Source organism: Lolium rigidum, chromosome 3 (assembly GCF_022539505.1).
Source record: "Lolium rigidum isolate FL_2022 chromosome 3, APGP_CSIRO_Lrig_0.1, whole genome shotgun sequence".
NCBI classification, from domain to species: Eukaryota; Viridiplantae; Streptophyta; class Magnoliopsida; order Poales; family Poaceae; genus Lolium; species Lolium rigidum.
This window is the reverse complement of record NC_061510.1, coordinates 318471018-318479096: the sequence shown is the minus strand read 5'-3', so window position 1 is coordinate 318479096 and position 8079 is coordinate 318471018.

The following is an 8079-nucleotide window of genomic DNA, read 5'->3' as shown; positions in this document are numbered from 1 at the left end:
TCGCGAATAATCTCCGAATGCCGCAAAACTCTGCGAAGGTAAGACCCCGGGATCCGTCCTGTGTGGCGTGGCATCGCCAAAGACTCGCGCTCTGCTACTTTTTTCCACATCAACAGATGTGAAGAAATATCCCGGCGGACGCGCTGTGGACCCGATAACATTACTGGAATTCGGATCATGGTAAGTCCTTAAGCGGCACGTGACGAATTACGCCAGGTCCCGAGATCATGTCCAGGGACGTGATCTTGAAGTAGGTTCTTGCGGGATTGCCACAAGAGCAGCTTAACCGGTACCTGATCCGTCAGATGAACCAGCCGCATTTACCATTATCCCTGAACAACATAGATAGCAACGGCCTGGAGTCAATAAAACGAGGGGCTGCGCCCAGAAATATAGTCAAGTTCTTTATCGAGTAGTACAACTTGAGTCTATGCCCAGGTGGAAGTACCTGCGCATAGGCTCGGGGGCTACTCTTATCGAGAGTATTGTTCACCCTCCCGATAAGATACAAGAAAGAGGAAAAACTGTGGTGTCAATTAAAAGCAAGTTGAGCCTACACCCAAGTGCAAACACTTGGCTGTAGCCTCGGGGGCTACTCCCATCGGGAGCGCTGGCCGCGCACCCGATAGAAAAATAACTTCGACAACATCTATGACAATCAAGGTTTGTAGACTCAACTCGATTCTACGACTCGATTGGAGCCTACTCCCATCGGGAGCGCATGGATTTCATCAAGTCCTCCAGAAATATAGTTAAGTTCTTCATCGAGTAGTACAACTCGAGTCTATGCCTAAGTGCAAGCACTTACCCATAGACTCGGCGGCTACTCCCATCGGGAGCGCTGTCGCGCACCCGATAGAAAAATAATTTCAAGAATCGTCGACATCATCTACGCTACACATGATCTGCGACATGGACCTCGCCTTATATTTTCTTTGGAGATGGTTATGCTTGGAGTTTCTACGCAAGTCTTCTACTTCCCTAGACACTCGGGGGCTACTGACATGGGTATACCCTTCGGGTACCCATTATTGGTATACCTGGATCGGCTCGGCCCAATATGGAGAAGGCCCAACAAGGCAACCCGAAGAAGTAGTCGACTAGGACTCTTGTAAAACCCTAGGCTAGTTGCATATATAAAGCTAGCCAGGGCACCCGAAATAAGGACAATAGATAGACAACATAGCTCCGCCTACGGCGGCACCTAAACACATCTATGATCATATACTGGATTGCTAGCAGCACGTAGGGATCCTCCACCGAGGGGACCCGAAGCTGGGTACGTCGTGTGCCTAATCTCGCTCCCGGAATCTCCATCGTCGCTCTCTCCCGAAACCCAAGTCTACAATACGTAGGCATTGGCGAGGTGATCCCTCGTCACGAAGAGCAAAGCGCGCGCGACGGGACGGTTCGCTGCGCGTCTGCGGAAACTGCACCGCGAGGTAGGCGACGGTTAGGCTAATATTGAATGAGCCGCTGACGCGTCGGCCCCGCTACTCCCCGCTGGCGTCGACTTTTGGGATGTGTGGCTGACAGGCGGCTCCCACGCCCAAAATTTCAGCCTCGCGAGGCGCCGGCGTGCTTGATTCGCGCCTTGGCGAAGGGGCCGACACGAAGTTGCCGACGATTCTATTGGGATCGAAAATTGGCCGGTGCCGTTTGGGGCGTGCCGGTGCGAGCCCATTTTCGGTCCCAAATCGCTATCAGAGCCGCTATGGGCGGCGCCGGTGAAGATGCTCTTAGTGGCTTGACCATGTCTGAGCATTGTAACCAGATTGCTGTATGAGAAATACAGATAGAATAAAATGCTCTAGTTAAGAGGTGTCAGGCGAGCTCCAAAATAATTGTCTATATTTGCTAACGAGTATCGTTCTTGTGCCCTCTACACGGATGTGCAGAATAAATACAATAACTGTCGGCTGCCCTCACGAGCATGCCATGGTGAATGCAATTAGAGCCATGGTAAATGCAATTAGATTCGTCCTATATCAAGATTTCGTGACTGTTGTTGAAGCCTTATGGGACGATATGAAGGCTTAGTAGATCTGTGGCTCTGGCACGCGACGCTCACTGGGTTGCGGTTAGTAGATCTGTGCCTCCAAAGGCACGCGGCGTTCACTGGGTTGCGGGATGATCTGGTTTCCTCCAATTTCTCACTCATGTTAGTACACAAATGGTCGGTTTTAATTGACGTTGCTCCATGCCTAGCTACGTGTATGTGGTGAGCTAAGCCCGTGCGATTAAAATCGAACGGAGGGAGTATAATATAGCATTCTAAACAACAAAGCCTGTTTTGGTTGACATGTGCTAACTTGCATTTCCATTTTCTAGGGAAGCATAGACGTGAAAGAAATATGTGCAAAGGTGTTTGGCACACCCTGCAGAAATCGTGCTTATATAAGCCAGCTAGGAATTCGTTTAACATTTTTTGCATGAAGAAACACCGGGTATGCGTTATCAAAAAAAAAAAAAAAACACCGGGTATGCATGATTGACGATTACGTGCAATGGATTCTCTGTGATTGCAGTCTATCTCTTCCCCGTAATGGTTTGGCTGGTCACACTTTTGCGTTCAAGAGGCACACCCGATCTCCGAGTACTTGTTTGACGTGAAGTTTGCCGTCCTCAGAGCGTCTCCAGTCGCGTCCCCCAAACCGTCCCCTAAAGGGATTTGGGGCGCGCCGGACAGAAAATACGTTCCAGCCGCGTCCCCCAAAACCCATTTTTGTCCGGCGCGCCCCGATACGGTGTCCGGCGCCCCGAGCCCGTCCCCGCCCCATAGGGGACGCACCGGAGACGCCGGACACAACGAAAAGCGAGGCGAACCGACGCGGGGCCGACCCGTCAGCGGCACAGGGAAAATTCGTCTCACACTCCCGCCAAATCCCGCCGCTCCCGCCAAATCGCGCCTATACCGCCGCGCATTTCAGGCCTCCCAAAACATATCCCGCCGCCGATTCATTTCTCCTATCCCGCCGATTTGTTTCTTCCTCCCGCCATCCACCCGCCGGCGCTACCCTCTCCACATGGCGCCGCCGACAGCCCCCAAAAAGATGGCGAAGAAAGCGGCCAAGAAGCCGCCGGGCAATGGGACGAAAGAGGCGACAACGCCGTTCGCGAGGCCGCGGAAGGCGCCGGCTTTGAAGAAGAAGCCTGAAGGATGGACCGACGATCAATGGCAGCAAGATTGCCTGCGCCGGAAGCTATCGACGGCGGAGCGGAAAGGACGGAGGGCGGCGGAGCTGGAGAAGAAGGCTCTGGCGGCGCGCCAGCACCAGCACATAATGGCCGGCGAACCATGCACAGCAACAGGCAGATCGCGACGAGGTCATCGTGCTCGACGGGCCTGCGTCGACTCAGGATACGACGCCGTCGCCCAACCCCTTCCCCTTCTTCTAATTTGCATGCACCACCGGTCTGTAATATGATCGCGCGCCCAGTACTTTGATCGATCGCCGCTACTCTGATCGCGACGAATCGGCGGGAACGATCTCTTTTGAATGCATCTATTTGAATTTCTGATTGGGGGCGGCGTTTGGGGGACGCGGCTGGGAAGCGACGTCCCCCAAACGCGGCACGAACAAAACACGTCCCCCAAACGCTCGATCCGGCGCGGTTTGGGAGACGGTTTGGGGGACGCGACTGGAGATGCTCTCACGCTGAGGGCGTCCCCGATCTCCGTTGCCAAAAAATGTGCCTGCTGAATGTTGATAAAGTTCGTTCACAAGCTCGTGCTGGGCAAGGTTACGCCCTGGACACGCTGGGTGCGATGGTGGTACGGCGAGTTGGCATCTCGCAAACCCTCTCCATGTCTGGCAGCGTGACACTCTGATCTGGCGCACACACTTACAAAAAAGTCTTCACCACCCACGTCTCGCTTACAAACGTCACGGTGGGCGCCCGCCACTGCTTCGTGCAGGCTGGACAATTGGCCATTTGGCCTGCGCCGACCCCTGTTTGCGTATCTGCAGACGCTGTTTTTTGCCTAGAGCTCATGCACTCGGTCTCTAAAATTTGCACGAGATGAGGTCCTCGCGATTCTTCTCCTACCCACTAACAAGGGACATCATATTGGATCCTTAAGATTGGCTATCCCTGGTATGAATCCAGAAATGAGTATACGAAGTCCATGAAGCCCATGAGCATCCAGGAACTACATAAAAATAGACAAGTAATGGCCCGTAAAGGGAAACCGACATTCGTAGATTGTTACCAACCCGAGTTGGCCTCTGGATCTAGCCTACTATATAAAATTTAGGAGGAGCCACCTGGGAGGGTACCCAATATTCCTTTTAAAACAGAATAGTTGTAACCCTAGGTGTTCCGACGACTTTGTCCGCCATCAAGATATGCCACATACTTTGTTTATCTGACCAATCGACGGAACTAACAGTGCCCCCCTTTTCCCTAAAAACCATAGTCCATGACAATGGACATTCCCGAGATTAACTCTCGTAAATTGGCGTCGTATGTGGGAAATCGGAGCACCGGAGTCATGTATTCTGCGGTTTCTATTCCACCAAGCAACAACTCGACGATCATCGGCGACCATATTCATTTTTGGCTCCGTCAGTTTTGTTCCACACCCACCCCCTTCTCATAGAGTTTGTAAACTTCAACCGGGGGACTGTTCTGATGACCGAAAGCTTCGACTTCCGCATTGGGACACAAGGAGTCATCCGCCTCTAGGATCTGATCTGCTCGAGACCTTCGGCATCGAACTTCACCACAGCTACAAAATAGACATGGTGCGGCTGCTGAAGTCGAAGCGCGCCATTGATGGCATTGCAGTTGCCAGCTTGCTGCGAAAGGAAAGCCATGCAACCAAAAGGGCAGCCATTTTGGTCCACCATATGCTCCAAAGACTATACCAAACGGAATGCAGATGTTGGCCCAACACTCGTATTTACCTGGCCAAGCCGAACTTAGCATTGCCCATCCCATGTGCAAATTATATGCAGCCCACTCAACACGCCCTATGTGTTTGGCATGTCCATATGAGCCTAGTGGCTAGGAATTGCAGGAAAATGGTTTGATGGGGTAAAACTTTGCGGTAAAAATGTGACACACAAAAATAAATGAGGCAAACATCATCAAAAAATCATTATTAGAGGGTAAAAAGTTAAATATATAATAATTTATACCATGTAAGTACATATGTTTAGATGTACAAATCAAAAAATAAATTCGAAGATCGTAAAAGTTGTACAGTACAAAAAAGACTGCGATCATATCGCTATATTATTAAAATTACTCACTACATCTAAAAAAAGTTACTCACGAGAAATAACAAATATGTCTATCTCAATGCTAATAGTGAACCATCTTATTATTTATGATAAGGTGTCCCAATATATTTGTAGCTTTGTTTGTTACAAGGAGTAAGTAAATGCTATAGTTGCTAGAGATGAACATGTGCCACATAGGTAATATGGTCGTGCCATTGAGTTCCTTTTCCTGACATGTCGTGGTGATGACTTAAAAGAACACTTTACAAGATAAGCAAAAGTAAACCATTTTTATCATTTGGAGCAACCTTGCAGAGCTTACGGCCCATGGCCAGCCGAGTGCCTACGCTATTTCGAGCAACCTTGCGGTTCAAGTAGAGCATACCTCGGTAGAAAGGAGGTGGCGGAGCTGGGAAGAGGATTAGACTTTATCGATTACTTGGAGTTAGAGACCAATTATAGAAAGAAGATAGTAGCTGAGTGAGTTTTATGGATCTAGTTTATGAGCAGCTTAACTAGAAAAGCAACCAGAAGGAATTGAAAAATGAAATGCAGAAATAGGGGAAGGGCGGGTAGCATTTGAAAATGCCAGTTTGAGTGAGACAGTTTCTGTCTGGCCTCCCACTTTGAGGCTGTTATTCTGCCTTTGTCTTCCCATGGCCAGCCCAGTTCCTACGACCCACAATTCAGGGCAGAATAGAAGCTCGCGACCCAAAAAAAATTCCCCTGTCTTCTTCTCCCTCCCAACCATCTTCTTCCTCTGCCCGACGCCCAATTCACACACATAGCAAAGCAGGCAACAACGCTTGGCCTCGCTCGCGACGAGCCGACGACCGTGTCATATGGATTACGCGCAGGCCCTCGTAGATGCCGACTTCCACCCTTGCCATCGCCGAGGCTTTTGCTCGGGGTGTCTTGGGCAGGCGTGCGTGAAGTGTTGTCCGACAAACCTGACAACACATCACCAGCCACATCCAGGAGCACTGGCCGATACGATTCTGCCATTAATCATCTTTCTTGAACTCAATTTCTTACATTTGATCAAGAACGAGTCTCTGTTCTTTGAAAAAAGAATGGTTCTTGTTCTTTCCCATGGTCGAATTCTTGCAGGACGTTTGGGTTGATTTGCAGGACGTTTGGGTCGAATTCTTGCCAGTAATCATCTTTCTTGAACTCAATTTCTTAAATTTGATCACATCATGAGTCTTTGTTCTTTGAAAAAAGAAAGGTTCTTGTTCTTGCCCATGATCGAATTCTTGCAGGACGTTTGGGTTCATTTGCAGGACGTTTGGGTCGAATTCTAGCCAGTAATCATCTTTCTTGAACTCATTTTCTTAAATTTGATCACATCATGAGTCTTTGTTCTTTGAAAAAAGAAAGGTTCTTGTTTTGGTCCATGTTCGAAATTTTGCAGGACGTTTGGCTAGATTTGCAGGACATTTGGGTCGAATTCTTGCCAGCAATCATCTTTCTTGAACTCAATTTCTTAAATTTGATCACAACACTAGTGTTTGTTCTTTGAAAAAAGAAAGGTTCTTGTTCTTGCCCATGGTCGGATTCTTGCAGGACGTTTGCGTAGATTTGCAAGACATTTGGGTCGAATTCTTGCTAGTAATGATCTTTCTAGAACGCAGTTTCTTAAATTTGATCACAGCACGAGTCTTTGTTCTTTGAAAAAAGAAAGGTTCTTGTTCTTGTCCACGGTTGAATTCTTGCAGGGCGTTTGTGTAAGGGTATTTTACCCATATCCATTATTTTGTTAACTACGACACCATGCTAGAGTATTTGGTCTAATACATGTCTACAAGATGATTCCCAGGTATTAACTAAAGAGGTATAATGATATATCAATGGAACAAGAAGGCAATGGGAGACCCCCCACTTCAATGAAAAATCAACAAAGGATTTTCAGAGCTTGGCCGGTCAGTGGCCCGGTCAGACCGGCCCTAGCACCGACCAGCCCGGCGCTGACCGACCCCAGGACCGGTGCCAACCGGATGGAGTCCAGTAAGGTTGGGACGCTCGTCCGGTCGCCCACCCGGTTTGCACCGGCCGATCCGGTCCCAGGCCCGGTCAGACCGGGTGTTGGGCCGGGCGCCCCGGCACCAACCGGCCCCCACGCCTGTGCCAGCCGGACGATGTCCAGTATGCCAAAGAAGCCGCCCGGTCAGGATCCGGCCCCAGATCCGGTTTGGAACGGCCTGCCCGGTCCCTGGCCCGGTCTGACCGGCCCCTACGCCGGCTTGTCCGGCACCAGGTCCGGTTGACCGGATTTCTCATTCCCCCTTGTATTCATCAAGAAACTTGCTCTCCAGGGTTCCTTGGAAACCCTAGGTGGGCAAGAGAGGTCCGGAAGCATCCGGGCTGTGGATTTGCTCCTGACAAGATTGTGAAGGTTTGGAGGCTACCTCAAAGTATACCACAAGTGAGTGAGCTATTCCTTCGTGGGACAGGCTCCGGAGAATAGGGTGAGCCTTCGTGGCGTGGGGAATCCTTCGTGGGACCTCCACCCCTCCAAACGTGATGTACCTTCTTGCAATGGAAGGGAACACGAGAATAAACCCTCGTCTCCGTGTGCTATCGGTTATCTCTAACCGAACTCCTTACTGGTGATATAACTGCATGTGAGAGCCTTCGTGCTCGAGTTATTTGTATCCTCATATAGGTTGTCTCACCTAGTTTGCATTAGGCTCACATTTATATTCCGCAAAGCCTAATATTGCAAAGAAAGAATTAAAATCTGTAGAAACCTATTCACCCCCTCTAGGTTTACCATCTCTGAACTTTCAATTGGTATCAGAGCCTGGACTCGTATTAAGTGACAAGGGATTAACTTGGCAATGCCTACGGA